Genomic DNA, 14,196 nt, shown 5'->3' with positions numbered 1-14,196 from the left:
ACAAGGTGCTAACAACAGAAAGGTTAAAGACTTGATACAATGATACAAAGATGCTTATTTACCAAACGAGTTGATATGACTTGATCACGCAAGTGGACGTGCATACTCACCAAAATACCTTTAGAGCAGGGCTACTGACGGGTCAGTGTGTCATCCTTTTCATCCTCTATACCAGCTACACTTTACCCATTCCTAAATATTTGTAGCGTATAGCCTATTTCACGTGTGTTTTTGGCATGATTGGCTATACTCTCACAGTTTGCAGTCACAAAGCCCAAAGAGAGAACAAAGCCTCACAAATGATTTGAGTTTTTGATTTACAACTATCGAGCTAACTATGTAAAGACCAACCGCATTTGCACTGATTCAAGTTGCTAGCGTGCCAACGGATGTCTTGTAGTGTTGTAGTTGGTGATGTCATGCTGTAAGAGCTTGACATTTTCACAGATCTATAGTGCATAGCCTGGGTGGCTAGTGAGGCTGAGGTCATTAGTTAATAGGCTATGTTTTTTTCAATGTATTTTGTTTAATACATCTTGCAGTATTTTGGTAGGTAGACACAAAAGATGGATGCCTTTAACTGACTCCTTTTATGACTTATGTAAGCATAGGTAGACATCATGCAGTTTAAAAGTTCAAATATCAAATTCAATTGAAGAACAGTTCGGCCCAATCCCATTTCTCATCTCTACTCCTACCCTTACCCCTACCCCTTCGCTTTTTCAAACGGAGCGGTAGCGGAAGGGGTTGAAACGCTAGCCCTTCGAATTGGGATAGCACTTCAACAATTACGTACGTCATCAGTACGAAGCGTCAGCTGTTACGTTACCGGAGAGCGACAGCTGTCACTCACCAGATATAAACAAACATGGCGCCTGCAGCTGTTATTTACACAATGCAACATTTCATCAAACAAGTTTTAAAATCATGAATTACAAAGAAAATACTTTCATTTGTGTGATGCTTTCCCTGCTGTTTCCGACATTTTTAAATGGACTCGCGCGATGTTTGTTCTTTAATGATCACGGGTTCACAATGCATTGAGGGAAATCAGTCTACCCCTCCGTTTGAAGTGTGCCCTCGGAAAATCTTCGTTTGGAGCGGTAGAAAGCGCTTCCCCTTCCCCTACCCCTCTGTCTTAACGTGAATTGGGACAGCCCTACCCCTCCACATGAACGCGCAAAACGGAGGGGAAGGGGAAAGACGAAGGGGTAGCGGGAGAAATGGGATTCAGCCTTCATATGCTCATATGTTCGTCTAGACCAATAATTCACACCTGAAAAATCAATCCAATGTCCAATACTTCAGTAAAATCCATAAAATGATTGAATTGTTCAAAATGATTCTGCCATGTTACATGGGACTAAGGCTGAATCCCATTTCACCCCTTAGCCCTTCGCCTTTCCCCTTCCCCTCCGTTTTGCGCGTTCACGTGGAGGGGTAGGGCTGTCCCAATTCACGTTAAGACAGAAAGGAAGGGGAAGGGGAAGGGCTTTCCACCCCTCCAAACGGAGATTTTCCGAGGGCACACTTCAAACGAAGGGGTGAGACCGATTTCCCCCAATGCATTGCGAACCCGTGAACATTAGGCTAAAGAAGAAACGCTGAGAAGAATTCTACGTGTGGTCAGGACCAGTAGTAACTTCACACTTAGCGAACTTCACACTTAACTTCACACTTAAGTTCACACTTAGCGATGCAATCCACCAGGGGCGTCGTTCGGCCTATTGTAACAGACTAGCTTTGTGAAGAGCGAATGTATTTTATCCCCTCTGGGTTTCCGTACTTGGAAAGAAGTATTCCAGCTCTCACGTTGTGCGTTGTGACTGACTCACTTCTTGTCTATACGAAGTAAACGAGACTGTTTTCCCTTCAACGCATGTGTCATTCTTGTGATAAAAGATATAAGTGCCAACGCTCGGTTACACTATTATAGAAGAAATCCAAACGATGTTTCTGTGTATAGCACATCATGAGAATGTCATTGTTTCACCTGCCTATTCCCATCAAAATAGAAATAAAGAATATTGAGTATTTGAAAATAAAGATTATACAAAATAATATGTTAGTGAACTAAGGAGATGGCTTTTCTGACTGTGTAGTTAGGCTGCAATATTAGGAAATTGACATGTCATTGTCATTGACGTGTCACTGGGTTTTACAGTTTTAGAAAGATATAAACCAAACCAAAAGTAGGCTATACTAATTATAACCTTTATTAAATTAATTGTGATCGTTGTCCATTAAAGGTGAAATTCCCAGTTTTCGTCAAAATAAAAATTAAACCTTCAGTGATTAAATCATTTTGAAACTGTGAAAAAATAATGATTACCAATATCCTTGTGCATTCCGTGTGTCTCGATAAATTGCTGCATCACTTTTCGTTGCGTTTTCAGGAAAATGTAGGCAAATTAAATGCCCAAAATAGAGAATGATAGCAATCATGCCTTTATAAGGAATGAACTGTGCCTTTTTAAATATATATCCTATATACCAACAACAACCAAACTGCACTTCAATGAAATGTGGAATAGGGATACATTAGGATTTAGATTATAGGCGACCTACTGAGTTTTGGCTAGCCTATTGCTCGATGCATCATCATCGTAGATTTTTGAATGGTCTTAGCTCATTCAATTATTTACATTCATGTCTAATAGATGAAAACAAAACGGAATATTTTTTCATGCTTTATTTACATTCTGTCATGCTTTTGTGAATCAAATCGGATTGTGGGTGTGTTAACACGTTACAAGACTTGATTTATCGCTCTGTTGTTATTATTCCTTGACCATCTCCTGAACTGGGCCTTTCAAGAGCATTTATTGATTTAATAGGTAGGTGGCAGATTGATTTCTGACCGCGTGGCCCCAAGTTTATTGGTCACACAAGTCCGCTGGGTCTGGTAGGGACTTTCATTAAGGGTCTCACGGGTGGCCCGACTCCCACTTTGTTTTTTGAGGTAAGGCATACATTTAGCTTCATTGCAAATATTTAAAAATGTCTGTATCATGGAGAATGTTTGCTAAACAGTTAGGACAGCCTTCTGTTCATCATTGTAGTGAGATGAATTAAGAAGGGTTGCATCAACGCGCAGAACCCAACAAGTAATTTTGGGTAAATAATAATTGTAGTGTAGCTTGCACAGTGAGACTGGGTATTCATACAAAGTTAATGCCATAGTACATTTCACTGAAAGCGTGGAATGAATGCGCATAAAATGCGGCATAAAAACTAACGTTATACCACGCTGCGAATCCTCACTCCTCCCATCCTGTCAAATGCTTAGCATGAACATTCCACCGTAATGCCGTCAGTTACAGCAAATGGCTGAAGCCATACGGTCTCAACTGGACAGAAATATCTGACAGTTTCTTCTTTTGTTTTTCAACCTATGTAGACAATTACAAGCCTCTTGTATCCTAGACAGAGATCAGCTCTGCTTTGGCCCAAACTGTGATGACTTGACCACACCTCTTCAGAACTGTCAAAATGTATGATCTCCTCACATCCTTTGATCATTTCTGCACAGGCTGAGGTCATGTAGAAATGATCATACACCTTGAAACCGACTGCTGGGAAGGTGGGTATTGTGGGTTGGGGGCAAGGGAGCACAAAAGCCCATTTGTTGTGAATGCGTAGTGGATGGTGGTGGCACAGACTTGTTTTGGTACAATGACAGGGAATCATAAACAGAGGCCTCCCGCTGGTCTGCATCACGGGCTAGCTGACACACATACTCACACAGACACATGCATGTGAGCATACACACACACACACACACACACAGACATACACCAACCCCCACCTTACGTACCGCAGACACTCGTGATAACCAGTGTTTTAAGATTCCTGAGCCGTGAGAATTTATCAGCCCAGACTGCTGGCTGAAAAATGCCCACCCCCACCCCCACCTACAAACCTACTTTCCCTTGCACTTTCTGTCACTCCTTCATTCCTGCTACTCCATATGAGATACTTCAACTGTTGAGGAGAAAGTGCATTTGAAGAAATGAAATGAAGGGGAAATGAAGACCACTCTTAGACCCCACCTATACTTTTTCCCATTCATACATAGGTATTCCCTGAAGAAATCAGTCAGTGCTTTGAAATTTGTTACGTTGCGTCACTGCCATTACACAAAAATCAAAGGAGCATACACATAGAGCCGAGCGACGGGGAGGGAAAAAAGCACTCACTTTGCCGGGCCTGACGGACAAGAGATTTATAATACGGGGTGCTGAGCTCACCCCCGGCTTGTAAACAAAATCTTCCAGGGGCTTTCTCCAAGAGCTGTGATGAAGAAGCGTCAGCGCCAGCTTCTTGGGTTACACACAGAGAGAGATTACACTATCATCTCAGGGCACTCTCTCAGAGGCTCGCATGGCCGTGCTTGGCACTGTAGCTCTGCCGGAGAGGCCCCTGCATGCTGTGGTCTGCTTTTAAAACGGACGGCCTTTACGACATCCTGGGTCGCTGATGCCAGAGAAGCTCATGGGAATGTTCCAAAACACTGGGAATTAGCTCCAGTTTGGCCTGACCAGGACTACCACTGATCGCCTCTCAAATAGGATCAGCACCAACGGCTGAGCTGCAGGAGACAGAAGGTGCTCTTACTGCTAAAATAGCGACTACATACACAGTCATGCTTCAGATTTTGGGTGTTCCCTTTATTTCCATTGATCAGTTAGACTGTACTGCATAATGGGCTGTATTTTCACAGCCAGCTGAGCTTTCCCAATGTTTTTAAGAACACGCAAGACGTACAGCTGTGCTCTCATGATAGTTGTGAATTAAATTGTGGCGGCGTAAGACCATCTCTGTATTTGAAGTTGTCATGAGAACTCAAGGAGACTTCTGATATTTTCTCCATTGATCCAAATAGTTACCCACTGTGGGGGGGGGGGGCAACAACAAAAAAGCTACTTTAAAGGGTAATAAAAATGTCAAAAAAGTCTTATTTCTTTATTGTTGTTGTTAATTATGTTGTTGTTATGATTTTGCTTTTTTTAGAAATAGATTTGACAGGTGAATAATACTGTGTGTACTGTAGCACTGTTCCACATGGAAATCCAAATATCAAGTCAAATATCAATTCAAGCTGACAGAGAAGAGAAAAACAGTAGTCATCCCCAGTTTTTTTTATGTTGCACATCTAGAAGGGAGGGAGGCAGCGTAGAAGGTAAAAATGCATGCCCAGAAGAAGTGTCAGGGAACTGACGTCAACCAAAGGGACCGTGCAAACCCAGCTGTCTTCTCCCCCTCTAAACACACACAAATTTATAGAGCAAGAACAATAACCAAATTCATAAATTTAAAACAGCCCCCACCAGAGATTTCAGGAAACCTCAAAATGAAGCCAAAGGCTTGTCTTTTACAGTGACCAGCTGATGGTTATGGGCAACTTGTAAACATAAACCATACATCAAGACTGGGAATGTCTTGAAAATCAGTTGCTCTTGATTAACAGACAAATAAAAGCCTGAAATGTTACAGTTATGTCTGTCTGAAGTATGTCGATTATAGCAAGAGGAAAATTGTCTGTTCTTTCACTGGAGTAAGTCAAAAGAGATGCCTCATATTCTGAAAATAAATCACCACCACCATTCAATATATAACACTATGATCTTTAGAGGTTCCATGCAGCAGACTGTTGGATGTGAATGGACTTCACTATTGCCTCAAGTAGTCCCTGCTAGAGGTTTAGGGTGCTTGTTTGATAATAGTTCCCTCTAGTGGTACAAAGGTGTCATTGCCCCCTGCTCCTGGACAAGGGGAATACGATTGAACTCTTTGGCCATACAAAAGTAAAATGTATTTGTATGATCATTAAAGATTGGATGAAATTACAGGGGGCACTAAAACCATGCATTCTAAAAAAAAAATACTATTTTAAATCTTGTCAGGAGATAGGGATTTAATAATGATAGGAAAGCAGCTGTATGTCTAATCGCTTAGTTAATTGGCTACTTAACATTTAGGCCCAATCCCATTTCTAATCTCCACCCCTTCCCTTACCCCTACCCCTTGGCCCTCGCCTTTTCAAACGGAGCTATAACCTAGGGGTAGTCGAAGGGGTTTAAACTCTAGCCCTACGAATTGGGATAGCCCTTCAACACTTACGTACGTCATCAGTACGCTGCGTCAGCTGTTACGTTACCGTAGAGCGACAGCTGTCACTCACCAGACATAAACAAACATGGCACCTGCAGCTGTTATTAACACAATGCAACATTTCATCAAACAAGTTTTAAAACCATGAATTACAAAGAAAATACTTTCATTTGTGTGATGCTTTTCCTGCTGTTTCCGACATTTTTAAAGGGACTCGCGCGATGTTTCTTCTTTAGCCTAATGTTCACGGGTTCGCAATGCATTGGGGGAAATCGGTCTCACCCCTTCGTTTGAAGTGTGCCCTCGGAAAATCTCCGTTTGGAGGGGTGGAAAGCCCTTCCCCTTCCCCTTCCTTTCTGTCTTAACGTGAATTGGGACAGCCCTACCCCTCCACGTGAACGCGCAAAACGGAGGGGAAGGGGAAAGGCGAAGGGCTAAGGGGTGAAATGGGATTCAGCCTTAGTCCCATGTAACATGGCAGAATCATTTTGAACAATTCAATCATTTTATGGATTTTACTGAAGTATTGGACATTGGATTGATTTTTCAGGTGTGAATTATTGGTCTAGACGAACATATGAGCATATGAAGGCTGAATCCCATTTCTCCCGCTACCCCTTCGTCTTTCCCCTTCCCCTCCGTTTTGCGCGTTCATGTGGAGGGGTAGGGCTGTCCCAATTCACGTTAAGACAGAGGGGTAGGGGAAGGGGAAGCGCTTTCTACCGCTCCAAACGAAGATTTTCCGAGGGCACACTTCAAACGGAGGGGTAGACTGATTTCCCTCAATGCATTGTGAACCCGTGATCATTAAAGAACAAACATCGCGCGAGTCCATTTAAAAATGTCGGAAACAGCAGGGAAAGCATCACACAAATGAAAGTATTTTCTTTGTAATTCATGATTTTAAAACTTGTTTGATGAAATGTTGCATTGTGTAAATAACAGCTGCAGGCGCCATGTTTGTTTATATCTGGTGAGTGACAGCTGTCGCTCTCCGGTAACGTAACAGCTGACGCTTCGTACTGATGACGTACGTAATTGTTGAAGTGCTATCCCAATTCGAAGGGCTAGCGTTTCAACCCCTTCCGCTACCGCTCCGTTTGAAAAAGCGAAGGGGTAGGGGTAAGGGTAGGAGTAGAGATGAGAAATGGGATTGGGCCGAACTGTTCTTCAATTGAATTTGATATTTGAACTTTTAAACTGCATGATGTCTACCTATGCTTACATAAGTCATAAAAGGAGTCAGTTAAAGGCATCCATCTTTTGTGTCTACCTACCAAAATACTGCAAGATGTATTAAACAAAATACATTGAAAAAAACATAGCCTATTAACTAATGACCTCAGCCTCACTAGCCACCCAGGCTATGCACTATAGATCTGTGAAAATGTCAAGCTCTTACAGCATGACATCACCAACTACAACACTACAAGACATCCGTTGGCACGCTAGCAACTTGAATCAGTGCAAATGCGGTTGGTCTTTACATAGTTAGCTCGATAGTTGTAAATCAAAAACTCAAATCATTTGTGAGGCTTTGTTCTCTCTTTGGGCTTTGTGACTGCAAACTGTGAGAGTATAGCCAATCATGCCAAAAACACACGTGAAATAGGCTATACGCTACAAATATTTAGGAATGGGTAAAGTGTAGCTGGTATAGAGGATGAAAAGGATGACACACTGACCCGTCAGTAGCCCTGCTCTAAAGGTATTTTGGTGAGTATGCACGTCCACTTGCGTGATCAAGTCATATCAACTCGTTTGGTAAATAAGCATCTTTGTATCATTGTATCAAGTCTTTAACCTTTCTGTTGTTAGCACCTTGTTCTACAAGTTATAGGAGTACAGGTAGGTATAGGAGGTACAAAAACAAAAGAAACCATCTACATCATGCAAAACTCTGACATTATCCCTTATTTAAAATAACTCAGTTGAGTTGGGATAATTCATCGTGGTCTTCTCTCTTTCTCTAAGTACCTATTTATATATGTATCTATTTGAAGATGCAGATTGAAATTCCATTCACTTTTTCAAATTCGGCGAATTGCTCTTCACAGTCCTCTATCTGTCGGTTCAGTGTTCGCAGTCAAAACAACAGACCTGGCTCTGTAAGTGGGAAACATAGTGGCTCGGACCGAGCCTCAAACAATCCCAGCCAATCAACACACGTGCTTCATGAGCACGGAAGGGAGTTGTGTCATTTGATTCAGAAACCACTCTCCAATAGAGAGTGTGTTTTTAAAAAGCCTTGTTTGTTACACACCAGCTGCAAAGCTTGCTTAGCTGTTAGCAGCAGGGTTACTTTTAAAATGTCTATAGATGTTTGTCCTGCTGAAAGGGTTCCAGGAGCACTGTATTGCTTCGGAGAGTGGAGGTGCTAAAGCTTTAGCTATCTGTTTTTTCCTAAGTGGACTAAATTTGGAAGAGTGTGCCCACTGCTGCTTCTGGAGTTGGCCTCTTGCCACTTTGTCGGTGAACATGTACCTATGTATGAGGAGATGTGTGAGCCTGTTTGTACAGCACAGGTTATATGTGTCGTATATGTGTTTATACGGCTGAATGTGTTTGCATATGTTTGCGTACTTTTGTAAAGGTGTTCTCTCCCTCTCTCTGAGTGTGTGTTTGTGTGTGTGTGTGTGTGTGTGTGTGTGTGTGTGTGTGTTTGTACACTCACTGGATTCCCATGAGTTAGTTTATAAATGCTTCCAGTTATTTCTCCCATCATGGCACATGGGAGGCTGGTGTGAGGGAGAGACCATCACTCTTTCAGTTTGGGGGGCCTGCCAGGCACAAAGAGCACACTGTGTGGGTGCCTAAGACAAGCTCTTGCTCTCAGGATCCTCTCAGAATGTGCTACCATTGCCCAGGATACAGCTCAAAAGGTAAGGTCCTCTCCGGTCCGACACCAACAGATAGTGGATGGTGAGGGAGACTCATGGCTTTATATCTTTAGTAATTAGCAACGTTGTTTTGGTAATATCATGTTAAGACAACGGGAGTTGTCTTGTTACGATACGGTCATTAGACCAACTAATTCTACAACTGTTATCATGTTTTGGTACAATTGGTATCATGACACAATAATACAGTACACAAAATACTTGTACTACGTTTTAAATAAGTAAGTAAGTATAGTTGAACATCAAAAAAGGGAAATCTTTTGTTCTCTCCAGATTGCCAGAATGAAGGCAGTGCTTATTACTGCTCTGCTTTTACTTGGACTGTACAGCAGTCAAGCAGTTCCTTCGAATCGCTGGTCTTGCAACAAAAAAATCCTTAAGGAAAAAAACTGTCATGACATTGCCAACGGTATGGGGCAGATGAGACCGATTGACTCCCTCGAGAACCATTTCTGGGAGGGAAAGAAATGCGACGTGGTCTGCTACTGCAACTTCAGGGAGCTACTCTGTTGTCCCAGGTAATTACTTTTTTCACCAGTAGGTGGAGCCCTAAGCAAAGCAGTGACCGAAGACGACTTGCTTTGGTGCAATCAAAGAGAGAATCTTGATAAGGGCAGCTCTCAAACACTACTTGCTTTGTCATAACAATACGCCACCAATTAAATGGACCACTTGTACTAAACAGTGTGGTGACTAATTTTCCAGTGCTCTGTTTGATTAAATATAGGCGTATTTGTGTCTTAAATATGAAGGCTATTTGCGGATTATTTGAAGGATTAAATTCCATTGCTCATTTATATGACCTCTACAACTGTAAAAGGCCACACCAGCATTTTGCTCACAAACACATTCACACATAGACAGAAATGTCACAGGACAGACAAAATCATTGAATTATTGTTTATTTATTTTCAGGGATATCTTCTTTGGTCCAAAGATCTCATTTGTCATTCCATGCAAAGACATCTGAGGCCAATCGACTGATGGAATTCTTATATACAGAATGATGTTGTGCCACCACTGATGAAAACCGTACGTGGTTCTCACATGTATCTCAAATCACCATTCAAGCCAAGACAGCCAACATGTTTGAAAGACTGTGTAGACTGGAGTATTTTGCAAATAATGGCATGTCATGCATTAACATATTAGCTGATATCTTTTTAGAAAAATACTGTATTGCTGCACAGCTTATTGGTGTAAGCAACGTATTAGGCTATACCATTATTCTGTATTATTAAGCAGTTGTTTTAGCAGATGTTAGCTGCAAGCCACTCAAAACATATGTATTTATGTCAGCATGTATTACTCATTCAGCCAGATACATATTACTGCATATATACATCATGTGGATAATATGCAAAGCAGCATGCAAGACTTTCTTGTTAAAAAAAATATTCCAGTTCAATGTCACCAGCATGCCTTTTCAAAGACTAAATATACAGTATATAATATCCCTGCAAATGTGAACCTTTTTTTGAAGAATCATCCTGATTTAAAATGGCAGGCTAATTGTCCAGTTATTTTTGAGTGTTAATAAAAATACACTATTGTAACATTTGACTTGTCGGTGTAGTCTTTTACCTCATGACCCATGAAGGAAGTGATGTAAGCACAAACATATTAGTTGGAGTAGCACAGCACACATACAAAACCACCGAAAGTTTATGCAAATAACCTACTTACAATTGATGCAACGCTAAACTGTATACAGTTTCATTGGTAGGACTGACCACGGAGCTTGAGCTCAACCTGATGTTACGGTGGTAGAGTGTTATTACACCTGACTACACAGAGGGGTCATTAGATTTCCTGTAGCTGAAACTTGCACATATGGACTTGATGCTTAGTTATACAGTACATTTTAATGGGTATTTCAGCCTACTGGTGCTTGTCTCGAATTGAAACTATTTTTTTTAAATCATCTTAAAATGCTTTAGTAGTGTTTTTCATCATCACTGAACTATATATATATATAATATAGCGTCAATACCATGAGATATCATAGCCAAAACTATTCCCACCAGGCCAAGCCTACAAATCAAAGTTTAAAATAAAAAATAATGTAGCTTATTACACACATACAGACACCTGAATAGGTAGTGTGCCTTTTCTAAATGAATTCCTTCATGTTAGGAACACATTTGTGCTTGGCTTGCTATATGAACAGTATTACATCTGGTGGCAGATTCAAAGGCCAAATAGCAGTGGCACCATCAGTGCCAGAAAATAAAGCAACGAGGGTAAAGGCCACATTTTGAAGCACAAATAACAGTCTGGTGCTGCTGCTGTGATAGGCCATTTACCATAGAATAATAAAGAATAAGTGGCTCTTAACATATTTATGCTTTGCTACTAGGTCATCTGAAATGCAGCAGACAAGCTGTAGAGGGCAACAGCATACAAATCTATTAAGCAAGCTCTGTCACAACCAGTGACGTGCGGTGAAGTCAGTACGAGGGTAGGCACTGAGTTATGAAAGCCAGATTACCTTATTTATTGTTTAGGCTAATAGGCTACGTGACAACAGTAGGTACAAGTGCGGCACACAGGCACGGTCGATCGATATATATAAAAAAATCCAATCACGATAACATATCGTACTCTCAGTCTCGCACACGCACGCACACACCAGTTAATGTCCATCATCAGAATGCAACCATCTTTATCCGCACAGCGGCCAATTATGTATGTCAGTCAGCAGCAATGAGAACACACATTGCTCAATTGAATATGAAAGCAAATGGCTTGCAGTCGGCATTAATTCAACCCCACACTTATCATTTCAAAATTAAGCTCAAAATAGTTTCTAACTCACCTGACTAGCACAGCCACAATGCCAATCTTTTTTGTCATACCAGTCCGTTTGAAAACGACAATTTTTGGTCCCTTTTTCTGCAGAAGTTCATTTAGTGTTGGAATAGGCCTCCCTCTTGCTAGTTACTCCTTTTTTTCTATTAAAGTCGAGTTTAGAGAAATGTCTAAGTTCCACAATATCGGTAGATACCGCTGTTGTCATTTTTACTTTGATTTTCGCGGGGATTACGCTTAGCTGGTGTAATGACGTCAGCTGCGCAAATGTCCAGTAATATCTCAATTTTAATTGGTCCATGTTTGATACGTAACGTAGATGATTACTGGCATAACATATTTACGTGCAAAGGCACAGTAGAGTTGTGCCTTTCGACGTACATATTAAATAATACAGAATCTAAGTGCGCATGCGCGATATGACTTTTTGGTTGCCGTTCAAAATGAATGGACAGTAAAGGCACTGCTTATTCTACCGGTTTTTTGTATTTGTTTATGCGTAACTGATACAATTGTCATCGTAACGTCTAAACAATTGGAATAACGTATGTATTGCATATATAAATCACAAGAATACTCGGTACAAATACAAATACAAGTTTATTAAATAAAATGATTTAATAAACATTTTTACGTTTGAATTTTGGCAGGGTAGGCAGTGCCTACCTTGCCTACCCTGACTGCACGTCACTGGTCACAACCCAGTCGGCTATGGCTCTGCTGAAATCGTAACATCCTTACCAAATAGCATTGTCAAAAAATGACATCGGATCTTCTCGTTCATCGCGAGACTATCAAATTAATTAAATGGAACCCATGAGTAGTAGGTAACTTTTAACAGGCTACATTTTAGAAGATAAAAAAAACCAGAATAGTTTCCTGGATTTCTGAATAACGAGATAACTCCAAATCTTGCTAGAAGCTCTCATTCGTCAGGCGTATACTCGATTTCACGGAAGCACGATACACATTTCACGGAATCCAGATACTCCTTTCTTGGTTGCATTGTTTTAAGTTTGTCGACTCCGCACAGCCACCTCAGGACGGAAAGCCCATTCTGACCTGCTGGACAGTGTTTCTCCAGTATCATTTGAACCGATAGGCCATACAGTTGATATTTGTGCTCAACAGCCAATCAGATTAGGCTACCCCCTCCCTTCCCGTGATCCTGAAACACCGGCCGCGTGTTGAGGCTCGGTTCGAGTCACTTGTTGCCCAATTAAAAAGCCAGGACTGTGTACAAACATTGGTGTTTTTTTAAGAGCAAACGCTGAACGGACAGCTAGGAGACTGAGTTGAAGGTGAATTTGACAAAAGTGCAGGTTTTACAATCGCAGTCTTCAATAGCCAATCATTTCTGGCAAACACTATTACATGGGTTTTCACCAGGGGGTTCCCGCAGGATTCTCGTTCGCGGTAGGCTACTACACAAAGTTGTACCACGTGCAACATTAGAGGCAACGGATTTTTCCCCCGGTAAATTTAACACAAACCATAGTCTAGCCCTAGACGTTTTTCAGAATTGAAAGAGAGTTTCTGGAGGGTGACATAGAAGGCTGCACTGCCAACAAACAAGCCATTTGTAAAAAGAATGAAGTTGATTGGCTCATTATTTTTGTAGAACTTGTAGAACAAATAAACTGCTCCAACCAAAACATGACATGGCTCTCGTTTTGCCATAGTTCTGAATAAATTCGTGTTGTCTTATAAAAACTATTTCTATTTTAAAACGCTAAGATGCCAGCTTGCTAACTTGCTAGCATCCCATTTTAAATGCATTTTGAAAGAAAGGATAAATGTTTATGAGATAAATAGCCTAAGCTTTTCTTGGTCTCTAGCTCATCATGTGGCTGAACCCAGCCCTGGTTTACACACTCTCATTTAAATAATTAAACAGCCTACAAATGAAAGATTCACTCTCCTGGTCCTTGTTGTGTCACACTCTTCAAAGCTATCTACAGTGCCCTCCGCAATTATTGGCACCCTTAGTGAATGTGCCCAAAACAGGCTATTAAAAAATATTTTTTTGCTGTTCATCCTCTTGGTCTTTCACTCAAAATATTTACAAAAATCTTACCTTTTCATTGAAATAAAATTATTGAAAGAACTTTTTTTTTTCATTAAATAAGTCTTCTCCTATAATGCGTGATGAGGTTGGTGAACACATGGCACAGACCTGAGACCATTCCTACATACAGTATCTCTGCAGATCCTTCCGATTCTGAGGTCAACACATTTGCAGATTCGGCTTCAGCTCTTCCCACAGATTTTCTATGGGGTTTAGGTCTGGGGACTGTGATGGCCATGGCAAAACCTTTATTCTGCTGTTGGTGAACCATTTTTGTGTTGATTTTAAGGTGTGCTTCGGATC

This window comes from Sprattus sprattus (genome assembly GCF_963457725.1).
Source record: "Sprattus sprattus genome assembly, chromosome: 4".
Classification (NCBI taxonomy): domain Eukaryota; kingdom Metazoa; phylum Chordata; class Actinopteri; order Clupeiformes; family Clupeidae; genus Sprattus; species Sprattus sprattus.
Note: the sequence above shows the minus strand (reverse complement) of the source record.